Here is a 19,352-nt window from a genome sequence, read left to right as displayed (position 1 = left end):
TGTCCAGGCAGTTATCCTTACTTAATCTAATTCCCAAGAGGTCCGGGTTATCCAGAACAATTTCCATTGGTCGGTAGCCAATGGACTGTTTAACCCAGATCACTAACCCCCCCGATGCTCGACCTTTATTGCCCCTTATTGCTGGTTTAAAAAAATGTAGGAACCCGGCCCTATGAATTGGATCAGGGGCCCAGCTCTCCTGGAACAGTAGGATATCAAAAGTATCAATAAAATCCAGCCAGTCCTCTGAAGCCATACGCCCCTTCAGCCCTGCTACATTCCATGATGCTAATTTGAGTGTCACGACCTGACTGGATGTTGTTGTGCTATGCATGCTACAATGATCCACTCCCAAAAATGAGACTATATGAAATTGGGAACCCTCCACCATGTTGTCATCTTGATGATGATATGCAGAGTCCACCACCTTCTCCTTCTCCATGATGACACCCCCCTGGATAGATACCTCAGTACAGACTCTGTCAGCCCCACCCACTTGGTTACCCAGTACACTCTCGCTGCCAGCTACCGAGTGAAGTCAATCGATACACTCCAGGCTAGAGAGGGGTTCGTAGCGATTAGACAATAAAGGGTACTGCGGGATGTAAGGTGTTCTATCAGCAAGATATCTCCTAACTGGTCTTCTAGGGAAGGTATGACTAGAGGGGAACTCGCAGGATTGTTTGGGATAAAAATACCCAAGGCCCAGGGTCTGCACATCACCCAACCTCCCAAACCTTACTTCCCTACGCAGGAAATCTACCACCCAGGGATCCTTAAAGGATATAATGATGCAGTCCCCCTCTAGGTCCTTGGTACAGTGGCCCACCCATTCAACTCTTCTCACAAACAATATTTCAGTCGAGGAGGAGGGGGGAAGAGGGAGTTTTTTATTTAGCCAGAATACAACTTTGTTTCTGAGGTCCCCATATGATTCATTTGAACCCTCCCTAAGTGGGGCAACACCTGTTAGAACTATCGTGTATGGGGTGGCTTCTGAAGGTAGGTCTGTACAGGGGGGTGCCCGTTTATTTGCTTTCACATGAGGAATAGGGGGTTGATGGATCTGCTCCCCTTTACTCCATTACTTATTTTGGGCTGTGATGATGTACTCAGAACACCACTCGCATTATCTTGTACCCGAGTAGCCACAAGAGGTGTAGGGATGTTCGGCTGGCATTGTTGGTTAAATTTAAAAAAAGCCTTCTTTGGCACCTGTAGCAAAGTAGCTGGTACAGGCGTACAATCATTATTCCCAGAGCTCCCCCCTGCCACTGAGCCCTTGTTTTTGTTAAGATCAGGCTTAGTGGATACTGGTCCAGCAGATGCTGAGGATGGAAGTTTACCTATGGTTACATTTCTCTGGCCTTTGGAGTTACTCGAAGAACTAGGATTCCCCAAGGCATTTTGAGGGTTAACTATCTTTTTTAAAAAGCCAGTATTGGTGTTTACAATAGTCTCAATTGCGTCCAATTTTAAGGTCATCAAACGTGTTCTTTCAAGTACGGGAAGTAAAAGAGTTTTAAACAAAGCTTCCATTTTGGCCAGCAGGCTATCATCACTACTATAACAGGTAGGACATGGGTCCGAGGACCCAAAGGGGATATGGGGAGGGCACAGGGGATCATTTAAAACCCAGACAGGGTGTGAGTTGGGGATGACTTCGGGGATTAGGATGGTGGGCTGGGCTGGGGCATTAGGTCTTTGGATCTTAGTAACACCCCCCCTCTGGTGGCCCTTGCATCTTTTCCTTTTGCGGGGTACATTTCTCAGAGAGTCCTCATCCATGGATGAGTCCGACTGAGATTGACTGGCCAGGAGCACACTGCCCTCGTCCCCTCTGCCTTGTGTGTCGTCAGGGTTTGAATCACTCTCTGAAGAAGTCAAAGAAAGACCTTCCCCCTCCACCTCACGGTGCACATCCACCGCGGCTTCGACCAAGTGGTTACTTGTACTCAGGGCCAGTGCATCAGGGCTGGGTATTAAGGCCAATTTTCCTAATGAAGAGCGTTTCCCGCTAACCAGATCTAATGAAAGCCGTTTTTCGACCATGGCTATCTCTTTTTCAAGAATACCTGTAGCCCTGGTGATAAAGGCGTCTAAGGGGCCAGAGACTACCCCCTTGGTAGTCTGCAGCTGTACAGTGCATTCCTTTCCAGAACGTAAAGGCATGGTTACAACAACAGGGTGATGTTGACACAATGATATGACCAAAAAAATATAAAAGAGCAGGGGGGGGTGGCCCAACCCAACCTTGGCCGACCACGGACGGCCACAGACGGTCCCGCCCTTGTCCCGGGCTTCTCCCATGATGCTCCCGCGCGCTCCCGCGCAGCGGCAGGCTATTACTGCTAAATACACAAGGGGGGCGTGACAAGCAGGGAGAGCGGGCCAGGTGTGGCAGGTTGGCCAGGTAGGGACTCCTGGGAAATGGAGTCCCTGCAACTCTGCTCGCAGCCCTGCTAGTGTCCCTCAGCACGCCCCAGCAGTCCTCCAGGTGTCAGCACGAAGTCCGGGGCACCCTCTGGTCTCCTCCTCGAAGCGGGACCCGCGCAGCGGGTCCGGCGAGATGTAGCACAGCTTACAGAGCTGCTGAAGTGTCCGATGGGAACAACCACCAGGCGAGGTCAGTTCAAAAGGTTTGTCTGCAATTTGAATTTTCAGTTTCATGGTCATTTACTTCCTGTTTACTTTAAAACTTGCTAATGTACATTGTTTAACTGACAGTGTTACATTGTAAGTGCCTGCATTTGAGTACTTGGTTGTGTGGTGATTTCATCTTCTTGTCTTCATTGAAAGAATTGTAAATTGTTTAGCTCAACTGTGAAATATTTTTTAATTATAACTTGTAAACCTGTTCTTTTATTTAATTTTTTGTAGCAAACATATGATTTCCACATTTATGTAGCGTCACAATTTTTTTTTTCTTTTTTTCTTGGGATAAAATAAAAAATATTAAAATAAAGCATTGACGCAGCATGCCCAGGCAAGGGCAATTGACCTTGCAAATGCTTGTTGAATATGTTAGTGCACATACTCTAACCTCAAAATGTAGGTGCTCGTGGTTCCAGATCTATCTTGCATTCAAAGTTTCTGGGTAGAGATAAAGTCACTATGAAAGCTTTAATAACAAGAATGCAAGGTAATCATGCACCCGATAACATGAGGTATAATTATTCCTACTAATACCTTTTAGGGGGTGACTATTTGCTGATTTGTAAGGTTTCATACAACTGTTCATACAATAATCAAAATTAATTTGTAGACTTGTACGAGATCATAAATACTGGGATTATGTAGTTTCAATCACAGCATGCCATAAAAATACAAAAACTGAGGGACATGAATCAAACCAAAGCAATATTTTCCATGTTGATTTCTAAAGCAAATTAAAGAAATCATATGCATGTGAAAATGTATAGAACTTGAAGACAAGGTAGAGATATCTACTATTTTCCTAGGGGCTGTATATCCAATATCTGTAACGAATGGGCAAGCATAGGGCCTGACTTAGAGTTTGTGTACGGGTATGGGCACTCTGCCATGGATGTCCTCTCCTCCATGTTAGAAGTGCATTATTTCTCAGTGCACTTATAATAAGGCGGGAGGAATATCCATCATGTTTGTGACGGAGTACAAATCCAAACTCTGAATAAGTAATTTACTGCCACATGCATCGAGCTAAGCAATTGCTTTTCCTTAATAGCGATTATCAAGGAATCGCTATTAAGGAATCGCAATTGCCTATGCATGTAGGTTTTGCATAACAAATAGCGATTCCTACACATTTCCTAATAGCGAATCGCAAATTGCGATTCGCTATTAGGGAATGCTTTCCCATTCATTCCTATAGGAATGAATGGGAAACCATTCACAAATTTGCGATAAGCAAATAGGTAGTCGCAAATTGCGAATACAATGTCAAGGGTAATATGTCTAATGGAAAGGGTTTGGGATATGTCAGGAAGTTTGGCGCCTTGCTATGTTTGCATAAAAGGTATTCATTCTGCCGTACGGCACGCTGCAGCCAGGATAGGGGAACACCCTAAACCCTTAATTGCGTGTGGGTGAGGACCCACACAATCAACAGTAAACCAAAGTCCCAGGCACACGTAAGCTAGGTAAATTACTTATTGTCACAAAAGGTCACACGTATTTTCACAATGTCTGATAATTAATATCCATGCAATAGTTCTTTCAGGTATTTAATCTTTACGAACACAACCAGCCAACACGTGTTTAGTCACAAATAATAAGTAATTAGACTTCAAACCGTGGCTAGGTTACATTTGCGCAAAATCAATATTTGTGTGTATAGAAAACAAACAGAAAAGTGCTCCAGGGAACAGAAAGGGAATCAGCCACCAATGTCCCAATAATCCTCCGTTACAGTAGGTAACAAAAGATAAATGCAAATGCAATGAATCGTTCCCGAGCAAGAACAAATCAGTATTCAAACCAAAGATATCAGTGTTTCAAAGACAAAGTCCAATCCATATGTATAAGAAAATATTCTTCTTTATTGTCTTAGTTGTCAGGATCTCCCCTTATGGATTTGACATAGTAGATTATGTTTGCAAAAAGACAAGGATGTTTGCGGCCAACACGTGTTTCGTCTTAGGGTAAATGGCCCAAACGAATTCCTCAGGGCTACAAAATAATGATAAAAAATCTATTCAAACAATGTATTGTTGCTAATGACATATATTCCAAATTAGCAATGGCATTAGATAGATCGAACATTAAATCGTTATAGAGAAACGACCCAGATTGTCTGAAATAAGTAATTAGAATTGACACCCAGTGATTACAACTATAGATTTAATAGTGCATTCAGATGAAGCCGAAGAAAGAGAAGAGATAAATAGAAAAGAAGTGTAGAAGGAAAAATAATCGGGAAAAATGTGTATAACAAAGAAAGAGGAAATATCACAAATAAGTCAGAAAAAACCCAAGTCGAGTATTACAACCAAGCATTCTGTCCAGACTGACTGCGCAACTGTATAATTAAACACAGATGCCAACATGTAGTCAGTAGTTCTAGATATGGTGACTCGAAATTACCGTATTCATATATGATAAAAGGCCTTCAAGGGTTTGCAGTCTGAGTGTAATAAGTAACACTCACCATTAAAAATCCGTACTCTGCTTCATAGCGTAAATTACAAGTAGTATCCATCCCAAGTGAGGTAAGTATTTCAGTCGGTATCCCTCAAGAGTAATATATTAAAAGCAAGTATCTGAAAATGAAATATAAAGTGACATTAGCAAATAATTTGTAGCTAGAGTGTCAGGGTGAAGAAATCATAGAATTGTATAAGTGCGTCTCAAATCATAATAAGCACCCCATAAGGTGTAATGTATCCTGATTATGCATCCAAAAAAGACGTATCTCTGCATTGAGTATGCCAAACAGTAATCCAAAAACAAAAACAAAAAATGAATAACCACGGCGACAAATATATTAATAGAGTACCTCGAAGATGACTCGGAGGAGTATATCCCGGTCAGCAAGTCAGGTAGGTGAAGCAGTAAGAGGTCTAAAATCAAAGAGGTACCATAGCGGGTCATCACAAGGTTCATTCCAGAAAAAACGCGCAACCCCAGTCGGTAACCCCTATGCAAGCCCCTGCATAGTAAAACATCTAGTCAATGAATCATACATATATCGCTATTTGAACATCAGAGACCCGTTCTGTTTTGAACCGTGATGTAGAAACTAAATAAAATACAAGTGAAAAAACCTCCATATCGGAAGGGCAAAGTCGTCTGATAGCGGTGAGCCATTAGTTGGACACCTAGATTCTTACCTAATACCTGGAGACTACTCCGTTCATGGTCTGAAAACTTGTGGTAATAAGAAAGCGACCGCCATGACTGACCGGTATATATACGTGCAGGCACAGGTGTTCGCATCGCTGATCAGTAATTAGAAGAGGACTCTAGATCGCAATACATTCACAAAAGTCACCATCTTAGAACGGTGAAATAAAATGAAGATCGATCAGCCTTATGATATAATGTAAACCAAATTAATTCTATAAGATGAAATGGGCAAGACCACAGAGGCATTCTTAGAAACATTGATATCTTCAGTTTGAATACTGATTTGTTCTTGCTCGGGAACGATTCATTGCATTTGCACAAATGAGAAGTATCCTGTGACTACTTCAGGGCTGTCTTAGGAGCATCGTTATCGGGTGGTGTCGCTTTACCGGTGATAATTCCAACCCGGCTGAGCTGGTGGCGAAAGATAAATGTAAAAAGAAACTCAGGGTTGCTCGTTGTCAGCCCTGAAGAAGTCACAGGATACTTCCCATTTGTGATGAAACACGTGTTGGCTTGTTGTGTTCGTAAAGATTAAATACCTGAAAGAACTATTGCATGGATATTAATTATCAGACATTGTGAAAATACGTGTGACCTTTTGTGACAATAAGTAATTTACCTAGCTTACATGTGCCCGGGACTTTGGTTTACAATTTCAAGGGTGCCAGGAGGCCAAAAGGCCACCCTGATGCACCCCCAGAATTGGCATGCGTGCACATGTGGCACACACATGCCCTAAGGGCACAAAATTGCATTTTTCTAAGGAATTGAAAATTACCATCAACTTGAAGTTGACGGTAACTTGAGATTCCTTAATGGAAAGTCACATTTTGAGAATGATTCTTGCATTGCATTTAGGGAATCACAAATTGCGATTCCCTACTGCATTCGCAAAATAGGTAATCGTAAATTTAGTGATTACCTATTTTGCAAATGCTTTGTGCTTGAGGCATCCCAAAAGGCTAATTACCAGTTGCAAAGGGGCTAAATCTGGGAATCAGCCCATTTGCAACCAGTAATTAGCTTGATGCATGTGCCCCTTCGGGCCTTATTATGAGTACTGCTGTCCCAAGACAGTGGTCCTCGGCGGTCCGACTGCCAGATTCCAAGTGCAGCGGTTGGACCACAACCAGCCTGATACAAGACCGCCAACACCACCAAAATCCTAGATCCCACTGCTGTGTGTAAAGCAGCAAGGAATGGAGGCAGTGTCGATGCTGGCACCGCTGTGAATACTACGAGTAGGGGTGGGCGGAATTAGCAAAATTGACTTTCGCAAATTATCGCGAAATTGCACAAAATCTCTGCGAGCATGCGGAACTTTCCCAAAGATACGGAGATTGCTTTTCCCGCCCGTACGCAATGTGTTTTTGCGTGCTCGCAGGGGAATATATCTCCAACTTGCCCATGCGGTCGCTAATGGGTGCGGCCATCTTGCTCGCGTTGCTTATTTCCTGTTCCGGGTCGAATGACGTGTTCGCAATTGCAAACTCTCGCGGGATAGCACGACCGGCTACCAACAATCCAACATCTCGTGGCGCACGTCAACGGATAGGAAAACTCGTCGGCGAATGCAGGGACTCGGTAAGTCGCAATCGTGCGCGCGAGAACGCATTTTTAAAGCGCGATCAAGAAAAATACTTCCGTTTCGCGGCAGATTGCGAAAGTTTTGACATTTTCGTGCTCTCCGCAGAATGCGATAATGTCAAAATATCGCAAATTCTGCGAGCGGAACGAAATTTACCGCCCAGGCCTAATTACGAGTTGCCTTTCTGACAGCCTTTTCATGGTGGGGATCTCGTCATGAAAAGGTTGGCAGTAAGGCAAGGACAGGGCCCTAAACAGGCCCCCCGTGCATTTTCGCCTATTGGACATTGTGGATGGGGGCACATGTTGTGTCCCTCGATGCCTGCACTGTGTGCCATGCATGACATGGTGCATGGTAGCAATACGAGCACAACAGTGCAGGCACTGCAGTGCAGAGGCATTGCCTTTTGGGTCACTCTGTGAGCTGAAGTATGCCAACGCTGCAAGACCACCGCTAGCACATCGCCGACCCAGCAGTCAACTCGGAAAACAGTGGTAGGGAAGCCACAGGCTTGGTGGCACTCTCCAGACCGCCGCAACAGCGGTACAGTGGTCTTACTACTAATCCCGTTATCAGGTCCTAAAACTCCATGTATGTTCCCTAAGGCTGCTGAATCTAAAAGTACTGAAACAATATTTTCCCACCATGCCACAAATTTATTTTCATAGGAACAGTTATGCGATATTACCAATGCTTGAATTTTAGATAACCTAATTTTATTCTAACAGTCTTTCTCAAAATGGTTTGCCTTCCGCATACATATGCTAATTCTCTGCATGTCTTCTTTTGTGTTCTTCTTTTGTAATAGATCCTTAAATATTGCCTAGACTCAAAGTCTCAGAATGTTCTAATATTCCATTCTCTTTGACCTACAGATATATTTCTGATACTTTAGATTCTGTTTTTGTCTTCTCTGAATCTCAATCAGCTACACAATGGCCTAATTCTACTACAAGATGTATGAGCTCAGAAAATGTAATCCCTCCATGCGAGACATTTTGCGTTCTGTGATAAATATCAGGAAGTCAAACGAGGCTATATTTATGCGTGGAAAAATATCCAATATTTACCAGAGATGCTGATTTTGTAAGTATCAATACCAACATGTTATTCCGTAAAAAAGTGTCATTGACAGTAATTTATTGCACCTGATACATTCTGACTCAGCAGACACATTTTATTGGGTGCAACACTTATGCCATTCACTGTGCCATTTATAATGAGTGTGTTAGTGGGAGGATTGACAAATCAAACAAATGCCAATACATCACATATTTCACTTTTTAAATCCTGCTAAAAAAATATTGACCTTTTCTCCTCACACCAACCACTCTCCACTGAAAAATTATGTAGTTAACTATGTGTCTCATACAGTGCAACCATCTGACACATGAAAACGCTCTGTGCATACCACCTAGTTATTTTACTTTTGCAAGCATATACATTCAGGAAGATGAGAGCACTGGTGCAGGACTAGCGCATAGAGGTAAGTGCGAACCATGATTCAAAACACTTACCCTATTCCCCTTTACCCAGGTCTATGGTTAAACAACATCTTTCTTTTGTGTATGGTTGATTTCGGATGGATAGAAGTGTGAAGGATTCGCATTTCTATTGTACATGGACTTCAAGATTAGTGGGTTCTGTCATTACAGAGCAAATGACAATCTGAATGAAGTCCATATGGACTGAGTTTGGGGTTTCAAATGTTTCATGTCTCTACCCCTAGTCATATGACATGTTCCACAAGACACTGAATGGCATGATCAAGTGTCTAGGAAATCCCCTGAGGCATAATTGGTAAGCCCAATTGCCATGACTCTTGTTTGCCTCCCGGAAGTTATCAGAGAAAACAGTGTGCATAAGCCCTTTGAAGCTTTTGAATGGGAATCCTCTAGAAGGCTCCTAGAATCCAGAGAGAGAGAGGTGGCTAACACCTATCAGGAAACCCACAAATGACTTGATTATGTGCTAATGCAAAGAAACAATGATGGCACATCAGTTGAAGCAATCTGAAAGCAATTCAACAGCTGATAAACAAGTGTTTCAGCCAGATGATGACTTTACAATAAAATCAACCCAGCAAGAAGGAATGGCCATTGGAGTCGTTAGAGCCCAGGCGCTTCAATATAGGTGTACACTGTCCTCCACTAACATCTGTGCTTACCATTTAGGGCATCTGCGACATAGATATATGTGACAGCATATCTGTTCATCATCAAAGAAGCTTTATTCAATTGAAAAGTAAACCATAAAACAAGCATACATGTAAAAAGGTATTTAAAAGACGGCAAACCCCCATGACAAACTGTGCAAACAAGTCAAAAGCTACAATTTTATGTCAAAAACGATACAAAAATTCCAAAATGTAGTAGTTAATTCATTAATAAAAACAAACCACTCCTTAAAATTAGCTTCTTGACCCCATAACAAATAGGCATTAGGCTTGAGAGGCAGAGAATGTTAAAAATTAGTTTGCCATTAAAAGTAATTAAATAATATAATAATATCCAAACGTTTAATCCACCCCCTCAAGTAGGTGATACATGCAATTAATAAATCTTGCTAACAAGACAGCAAGCTCCTTTATCCACCTTCTTCCTAGTTTTGAGCATGGCAGCAATATATCTATATGTTGTGAAAAACACTTGGTCAGTTTCTAACAGTTGCAGGTACATCAGCATATGCTGTTAAACATTCTATTTATAGTCTGTCAAACAAGGTAAAGGGCAGCATCAAGGAATATGTTAAAACTTGGTGTTATTGAACCTTCTAGCAGTGTTTGGTCCAGTTCAGTGTTTCTTATACTAAAGGCTACAGTGTAAGGGGGGTTCCAAACTGGTGCTCTGCATTGACTACAGGGAGATAAATGCAATCATCAAGACTGATAAAAACTGTTGGAGCTGACATACATGGTGTGGTTTTCCCCCCATCTTTTTGCCTTATATGCTCCTGTTTTTTCTGACTTTGTTTCTTATAAGCTTTATGACTCTACACACTTTACCACTGTCAACCAGTGCTAAAATGCGTGTGCTCTCTCCTTTAATCATGGTAACATTTGCTTACACCGATTTGGCTCTTTTGAGGTACTTACAGGTTCATAATAAAGTGGTACTACCAGTGTCCAGGGCCTTTAAAATAAATTCTTCTGGTGGGCCTGCAGCACTAATTGTGCCACCCACTTAAGTAGCTCTTTAAACATGTCTCAGGTGTGCCGTTGTAGCCTCTGTGGAAACCAAAATCTAAGCATGTGCCAGTGTGGGAAAAGATACACTGGAAATATTAATAAGAGAAAATATTCATTAATCTTTATCCTCGTATAACATTATATCAACCATCATTTCGTTTTAGGATAAAAAAGGCAAGCAAGCAACTTCTTCTTCACAAATGCGCATGCGTGTACGCCAGCACATGCGCATTTCTCCTGAGAAATGCGCGGGCGTCCGCGCATGCGCATTTGTGAAGAAGAAGTTGCAGCTGAAGGAGGAACTGGGAGCCCTGGGATGCCGCACCTTAGGTAAGATATTTTCTTACTTTTAAATAATGTAATTTATTTTAAAATGAGGGCGGGCAGGAGGCGCGTAGTGGGGCAACGCGGAGTGTGTGAGTGTGCGTAGATTTGGGCACACTACGCGATGCTCCACATAGCCCCACTACGCCCACTACGCCCAGGGTTAGTGTTCGTACTCCTAAGGGTCCTTGTCTGGCCGGCCTTCTTGAGTTTGGAAGACAGGTATGCAGGTTTTCCAGTGTGCAGGGCTTTGTGCGTGAGACAGGCAGTTCTGAAATTGACATGCATTTCGATTGGGTGCCATTTTAGCTCTCTGAGAGCAGGGAAGATGTGTTTGTATTTCTTGACTCCGGTGACCATTCTGGCTGCCGCATTCAGAGTTGATCTGAGAGAAGCAAGGTGAGACTTTGCTGTTCCTGTGAGTGTTGCATTCCCGTACTCTAGTCTGAACAGCACTAGAGATTGAGTGGCTTGTTTGAGGTCGTTGGGAGGGATGAAGGGTTTTATTTTATTGAGAAGTTTTAGGTTTAGAAAGGCGGCCTTTGCGGTGATCTTGATGTCATGTCTAATTTTGGGTCCTGAATAATTCCCAGCGACTTTACGGAATCGGTCAGGGTGAGATTGCCGTTGAGAGCATCAATGGCTTCTAGCCATTTTGCAATTTGAGGGTTCTGCTCCTTGTTGGAAATTAGGAGGGTTTCTGTTTTATCTTAGTTGAGTCTCAGGTGATTGAGGGATAACCTGCATAGGACTTCTCTTAGAGTGTTGTTTAGTCTCCGAATGTCATCAATGGAGGAGGTTTCTAGATAGATCTGTGTATCGTCCACCTAGAGTTGGAAGGGACGTTGTTTTTTTTAGTAGGGTGGTGAGGGATTTCAAGTATAAGTTGAATAGTTGTGGGGAGAGAACTGATCCTTGGGGGACACCCCTGTTGATAGGGATTAGGTCAGACGTGTGGTTTTTAATTTTTATTAGTTGGGTGCGGTTCTGCAGGAAGGAGGTGAACCACTGTAAGACAACATCTTCTGCTCCGACTCTTTCTTGGAGTCAACTGTGTCGAAGGCTGCCGATAGGTCCAGGAGTATGAGTAGACAGCATTGATTTGTATCGAGTATAGTGTGTACATCATCTATCACATTCAGTATCGCTGTCTCTTTGCTGCACCATTTTCTGAAATCCAATTGGTGGGGGTCAGGGAGGCTGGTGTTTCCCAAGTGTTGAGTAAGTTGATGGAGGACACATCTTTCCTGGATTTTAGTAAGGAATGGGAGATTGGAGACGGGTCTGAAGTTATTAAGATTGCTTGTGTCAGAGCCCGGTTTTTTGAGTAATGGCATGACTTGTCCGATTTTGAGACAATCAGGCATGATTCCGGTTCTCAGGAGCTCTTTGGCCAGTTGGGCAGGGATGGGGTCCGCAAAGTGTGATGAGGGTTTGGAACTGGAAATCATTCTGATGATCTCTGATTCCAAGGTGGAGTTGAAGGATTTCCAGCTGTTTGGCTGGTGCTTGGGTGTGATATCTTCTGTCCTCGGGCATGAGATTCTGTTGGGGGGGCTGTGGTGACTGTCCAGGGAGAGCTCAATGTTAGTGATTTTGTCATTAAAAAAGTTGGCAAAGTTATCACAGAGGTCTTTGGAGGGTTGCATTGACGATGAAGGGGACTTGGAAGTGTGTTGCCTGATGAGATTGAAGAGTTCTTTGGGCCTATTTTTAGCATTGTCTAGAGCGTCACAGAAGAAGGACGTTTTTTCTTTCTTAATGTGTTTTTTATATTTCATGCTTTCTGATTTGAGTCGATCAAGGAGCATTGTGGACTGGTTGTTCTGCCAGAGACTTTCTGTAGTTCTTAATTGCCTTCTTTCAGAGTTTTGGTCTGTGTTGAACCAAGATCTAGATGGAATGTTCCTGGCTCTTTTTTGTTTCATGGGAGCTGTTTGGTCCAGAATAGGGGTGGGCGGAATTTGCGTAGTCGTGCTACGCAAAGCTCTGCGAAATGGTAAAAAATCTCCACGAGCAAGCAGAAATTCCCAAAACACGCGGAATTGCTTGTTCACGATGCTTTTTTCCTGTTCGCGAACAATGTTTGCGTGCTCGGGGTGAAATATCTTGCAAATATGCATTTTGAGAACGTGAACAAGCAAACAATTCCGCGAAGCCTCGGAACACAGAATTTTAGGCAATTCCACGTTCTCCGCGGAACGCAAAATTACCCAAATTCTGCGAGCGGAACGCAATTTACCGCCCAGGCCTAGTCCAGAATGGAAGTCATTGTTGTGTTGTTATATAAGGCGAGTTCTGTTGTGGAGAGGTCGCTTGTGTAGTAGGGAAGGCGTGAACTAGCTCTTTCTTTCAGGTCAGCAAGTGGAATCAGTCTTAGATTTCTTGCCCAGGTGTGGGGTCATTTGGTTGATGTGGAATATAATGATATGGTGGTCTGACCAATCGACAGGCATGATGCGGTCAATTGAGACTGCGTCTACTTGAGCAATGATGGCATATAGTATTGAGCCTCTGTTATGGGTTTGTTCTGTGCAATGTTGGGTAAGGTTATTGTTGAGTAACAGTTCAGTCAGGGATTGGATCAATGGCTTGTTTTCCTCCTCCCAGTGTAGATTGAGGTCACCTGGCATAATGTTGTTGGAATCTCGGAGTGAGCAGTGAGTTATCAAGTCAGACAGGTGTTCTCCGAATGAGGTGGTGTTACCTGGCGGCTGGTAAAGGAGATGATAGTATAGTGGTTTGTTGTCCCCTGTCATAAAGTGACTGTTAAGTATTCAAACGTGTTGTATTTGAAGGAGTCGGTTTCCATTACAGAGATGTTGCTCTTGTGTATGAAAGCGATACCCGCTCCTCGCTGTTTTTTCCTGTCTTTATTGATGATTGAGAAGCCTGGGGGCACAAGTATGTCGAAGTTTGGGGAAGAAACCTCACTCAGCCAAGTGTCAGTGATGAACGTGATGTCACTATCATGGGTAAGGATGGTTTCTGCCAGTTCTGTTGTATGCTTGGTGGCCGATCTGCAATTTATGAGCATGCAGTTGATCTTCCCATTGTTATTGAGTTTCTTTTCAGGAGGGGCCCTGGGGATATTGGTGAGGAAGGCTGGAGGTCTTGAGGTTCTAGTAGGGGGGCGAGCTCTTCCAAGTCCAGTGATAACCTGGATCTTGGAGTTTGGGGTGACAATGGAGGTGGCAAGATCAATCACCGCTTTCGTGGACATTGTGGCTCTTGTTCTTTTGGGTGTCTGTGGCTGGTCCAACAGGGGGGTTGTGTTCCAGTTGTGCCATTGAGCCTTGGGAGGGGTTGAGTTTTTGGTGATGGTAAGTGTGGATGTAGGGTGTGGGCATTGGATAGACGCCTGGGGAGCAGTGAGTATCTTTAGGAATTTTTTTAGGTCCAGTATTACTGTTTCTATCTGGCTTTCCAACCTAGCCAGTCTCTGAGTCGTCTCCAGAGTGGAGGGGGAGGGGGAGTCATGGATTGGGCTGTCCTAATCGAGGTAGTCCCAGGAGGGAGAGAGCTTGTTGTCAGGAGATTGGCTATTGGTGTAGGAGTTACCTAGGTTGTCCCTGTGGGTGCCCAAGGACAAGAGGTGTGAAAGAGCATGACTTGATTCAGGTGGTCGCCTATTGCGCGCTGGCAAAGGGAGGGGGTTCAGAGTCCTTGACTGAGGGTCAGTTTCGCTAGTTGTTTGTTCGGCGAAGCATATTGTGGAGGGGGTGAGTAGTTGGTCAGCAGGGGGTTGGAGAGTGTCATCTGAGATATGACTCCGATTAGTTGTGGGAGGGAGGTAGGTATTGTGCGCATCAAAGGTGGGGTAGAAATGAATGAAATGAAATGAAATGAAATGAAAAGGGGTTTTATTAAGTGCGACTGCTGCCCAAGGACGTCCAAGCGCTAAGATAGAAGAAGATAGTACCTCGTAGTGCAGTGGCTTCGAGAATAGTTATTTAGTAAAGAGGAATGTTTTAAGCTTTTTACGGAAGGATAACAAGTTGGAATTGGATCTGAGATATAAAGGGAGAGAGTTCCATAGTTTGGCTGCATTATGGGAGAAGGACCTACCTCCTGCTCTTGATCTCCTAATCCTGGGAGCTACAGCCAGGAATGCATTGGCAGAGCAGAGTTGTATGCTGGGGTGGTAAGGAGAGAGCAGGCAATGGTTGATCTTTGGGCCAGTTTTCCAAAATGCCTGGTGAGAGATGCGCATAGCTTTAAATTTAATTCGCTTCCTATCAGGGAGCCAGTGCAGAATCCTCAGTCCTGATTCTACTGACACTCTACAAGGAAGCTGAAGCAGCATGTGCGCGGCACAATTCTGAGTGCGCTGAAGTTTTTGCAGGACATATTCCGGTGCCCCTAGATACAAGGCATTACTAAAATCCAACCGAGATTGAATTAAGCCTTGTATCACAACCTGCTTGGCTTCAAACGGTAAGAGCGGAAGAATTTTCGTCAGCATTCCGATGATTCCAAAGCAGGTTGCGGAAGTCTTGGTTGCTTGGGTGTTAAGGGTCAGGGATTCGTCCAACCAGACTCCAAGACTTTTAATGTTGGTTTTTGGGATGGGCGGTATGCTCAGACTAGAAGGCCATAGGAGGTCAATGGTAGACAGTGCTGGTGGTCCGAGTAACATAAGCTCGGTCTTATCACCGTTAAGTTTAAGGGACGATGCCGTCATCCAATTTTTGACCTCTTCCATACAGGCAGTCAAGTTGGTCTGTGCAATGTCACAGTTCCTTTGTGCAAGGGAGACCACTAGCTGAGTGTCATCCGCATATGTAATGATCTTAATACCATATGGGTGGACAATCTCAGCCAGTGGTCGCATGTACACGTTGAATAAGGCAGGACTGAGTGACGATCCCTGCGGTACCCCACAGGCCAGGGGTTTGCTTGAGGAAATAGAATCTCCGTCAAAGACTTGGATTGTCCGTCCACTCAAAAAAGATTTGAGCCAAGCCAGAGCGTTCCTTGATACTCCCAGATTGAGGAGTCGATATAGCAGGGTTTCGTGACTTACTGTATCGCAGGCTGCACTTTGATCAAGGAGGATGACTGCCATTGATCCTCCCGGATCTAAGATCCGCCTAGTTTCCTCCATCACGGCCAACAGGGCCATTTCCGTTCCATGTTTAGGACGAAATCCTGTCTGAGAGACATCAAGTAGATGATTATTCTCGAGAAACATAGTCAGATGGAGATTGATGTGTTTCTCCAGAATTTTACTCGCCCAGGGTAGCAGGGAAATGGGGCGGTAGTTACCGTGATTATTGGGTTCAAGATTAGGTTTCAACAGTGCTCTCACCATAGCTTGTTTCCAAGTGGGTGGGACACTGCAAGTGATTAAAGAGGTGTTGAGCAGCTCCAGCAAGGTGGGGAGAATAACTTGTCTAGCTGTCACTATGGTCTGAGGAGGGGGCAGGATCACATGGGGAACCTGATCTAACTTGCTGTATTAGAGATTCTAATGTTTCTAGATTTAGCAAAGGGAAATGATCCAAAATCATTCGAGGGGAATGAGCCGTTTCCGAGGTAAGAGAAAATTCATTGAAGGAAGGTTCCCAGGCTGTGACTACAAATGACGAGTTTTTTGTAGAGGGAGGTGAGATTGGTGTTCGGGGGGAGACGGTGGTGATTTTGGCAGAAGTCGTAGGATTATTATGTGAGTTCTCGGTGGGGATCAGTCTGTCTCGTGATAGGGGTTGCTCGGGTGAGAGTAACTTGATTGAGTGAGGGCGTTTTGCAGCGAGGGGAAGAGGGAGTTGAATGCATCAAGGTTGTCATTGTTGGCTTGGATCATGACTGTGCTGTTGGTGTGGATTGTCGCAGAGGTGTTGCCACTAGGTGTAGGGAGGTTTGGGATTGAGAACTTCAGTTTGCAGCTGAAGGGAGTGTTAGTTGTTTTGGATATGTGAAGGTGTGATTTAAAAATGGAGTTCCACTTCGCAGGGCTTTCAGTATGGAAAATGAGATCCATTTTCAACTGGCCTTTGGAGTAGCAGCGCTATAAATCAGCGAATAGTGTTTCTGGGTGTTGTCTGATTAGTCTGTGCTTGACGTTTCTTTTTGCCTTTAGTGAGGGGTTGGAAGGGGAGATGATGGAGAAGGAGTTAGGGCCATGAGGTTTCATGCAATTTGGTAGAAAGGCACAAAGGGAGGTTGAGGTGGCAGGTGGTTTCAACATCAGACAAAACATGGTAGAGCTCATACTGCCAAATGATAGGCACATACAGTGCCAGCATGACTTGACACTAGAGCTACTGGACGTTTTGTAGATCAGTCATTTTCCACTCAAATGCAACTCCAGTGGAGAGAAAGACAATTCATGAACCAGTGAATTCTGTGGAAGGTTCCGCCCTAATTTCCGGACCCATATGCTTCCACATGCAGAAACATGCAGAAACAATGAACATTGGCAACACCCATGTGGAAATGAATCCATTTGATATCATTGATGGACCACAGTTTAAATAGATTTTAGGGATGTTGTGGTTAACTCTCTATGACCCATTGGTACATTGGTCTACATGCTCAATAGAGTTAACCTCTAGCTACTGTAAGCAACACGGCAGTCCGGTTGAGGCTCCTCAGAAGTCAGGAACAGGTGGACCCGCTGAATTATTATCGCATGGTAGTGTGCCTTCACAAATTTGTTCTATAAACACCCTACCCAACTGTTTTGTCACTTATAATATAATGTTTGATGAAGAAGAAGCCAGTCAATTTCGTTCACATCGCATTTAAGATTTCCGCATAGACTTAATACCTGCAGTCGCCATACCATTTAGTCGCATAAACGTGCTCAGTGAACCGGACACAGAGCATTTTGAAGAGCTATACAGAGGAAAACTTAGCATCCGGATTTACTCGACCTTCCAGTCTCCATCCTCCTCTTCTCTCTTTTTCTTCCCTGAGAAGGGAGGGGATTTGCATGTCAGTATTGACAAGCTATAAATAAAGAAACAGCAAAAAAAGGGACCCATTGCCATTAATTCCAGCCCTGCTCTATCAGGTTAAAAAGTTAGCAATTTTCACTAAACTGCAATTTTGGGTAATGTACCATCTATTCATAATCCTAGCAACAAATGAAAGATTGCATTTTGGACCAAGGTCAGGCCCTTTGAGTGTCAGGTCAAGCCCTTCTTACCCTGCAATGCATCGGCCGCCTTTCTGTACTTTACGGACGATGTTTTAAAAGAGTATCTAGATGTGTTTTGCATTGTCTATATTGACAATATTCTTATTTATCCAAACACAGTACAAGAACCCACAGAACATGTGTGGGCAGTTTTCAGCAACATAATTTGTTAATCAAACTTGAGAAGTTCTTATTTCACGTTCCCAAGATTGTTAAGAATAAAGTACAAAGGAATACAAATGGATAACTGCAAGGATAAGGTGATTCTCTAGTGGCCATAACTTTTAGGCTTTGTGAATTTCTACAAAAGATTTATAAAAAAATCCACCATAGTTCATCCCTTAACTATGCTACTTCATACAGGGGTCCCTTTTCAGTGGCTTCCAGAAACCTACCAAGCCTTCAAGAGTTATAAACACCATTTATGAAGCCACCAATACTTCGACATCCAGATATCACCTTACCAATCATTCTGGAAGTGAACGATTCTAGCTCGGCATTAGGCGCTATATTGTCCCAAAGACATCCTGAGATAGAACAGATACATCCTGTGGTATACTTCTCTTAAAAAGGAATTCCTTGCGTAATAAACAACAGCATTTCCAATGAGGAATTATTAGCAATAAAACGACCATTTGAAGAATGCCATTCTTGGACTTGGCCCTTTTTGGCTAAAGTTCCCTAAACTTTTTGCTTTCCCCCTAGACCTTTTTTCTGACATGGTGTTGCTAACTTAGATGCTTTCGGGAACTTTGCCACTGCTGATCAGTGTCAAAGTGCAAGTGATCCCTGTATAAAGTGTAATGGTAATTGGTTGTCCATAATTGGTATATTTGTTTTACTAGTAAAGTCCCTAGTAGAGTGCACTATGTGTGCCAGAGCTGGTAACACAAATGCTACTAGTGGGCCTGCAGCACTAGTTGTGCCACCCAACCCGTAGCCCTAAAGAGAGAACCCAGGCCTGACACTGCAGTCCCTGCGCGCAATTTGTCAAATTGCCATGTTGTCCTGACAAGTTCACCCACTTGCCAGTCCTTACCCTTCCCTTTTTATGCACATGTGTCGCCATTTGGTGTGGGGTGCGGACTCGGAGAGAGACGCTCTCGGCCTTTCCCATTCCCGCAGCGCGAGCCTCCTCTAAAGCTCGTATAGCGGCCCGTACTTGCTGAGGAGTGGCAGCACCAGGACCGGAGTGCAGAGCTGCACTTTGGTTTACACCATACCTGTGTTGGGGGCATCTGTTGGCAGAAGATGACCACAAGTCAGTACAAGTGGCATAG

Source organism: Triturus cristatus, chromosome 3_1 (assembly GCF_964204655.1).
Source record: "Triturus cristatus chromosome 3_1, aTriCri1.1, whole genome shotgun sequence".
In the NCBI taxonomy this organism is placed as follows: Eukaryota; Metazoa; Chordata; class Amphibia; order Caudata; family Salamandridae; genus Triturus; species Triturus cristatus.
Note: the sequence above shows the minus strand (reverse complement) of the source record.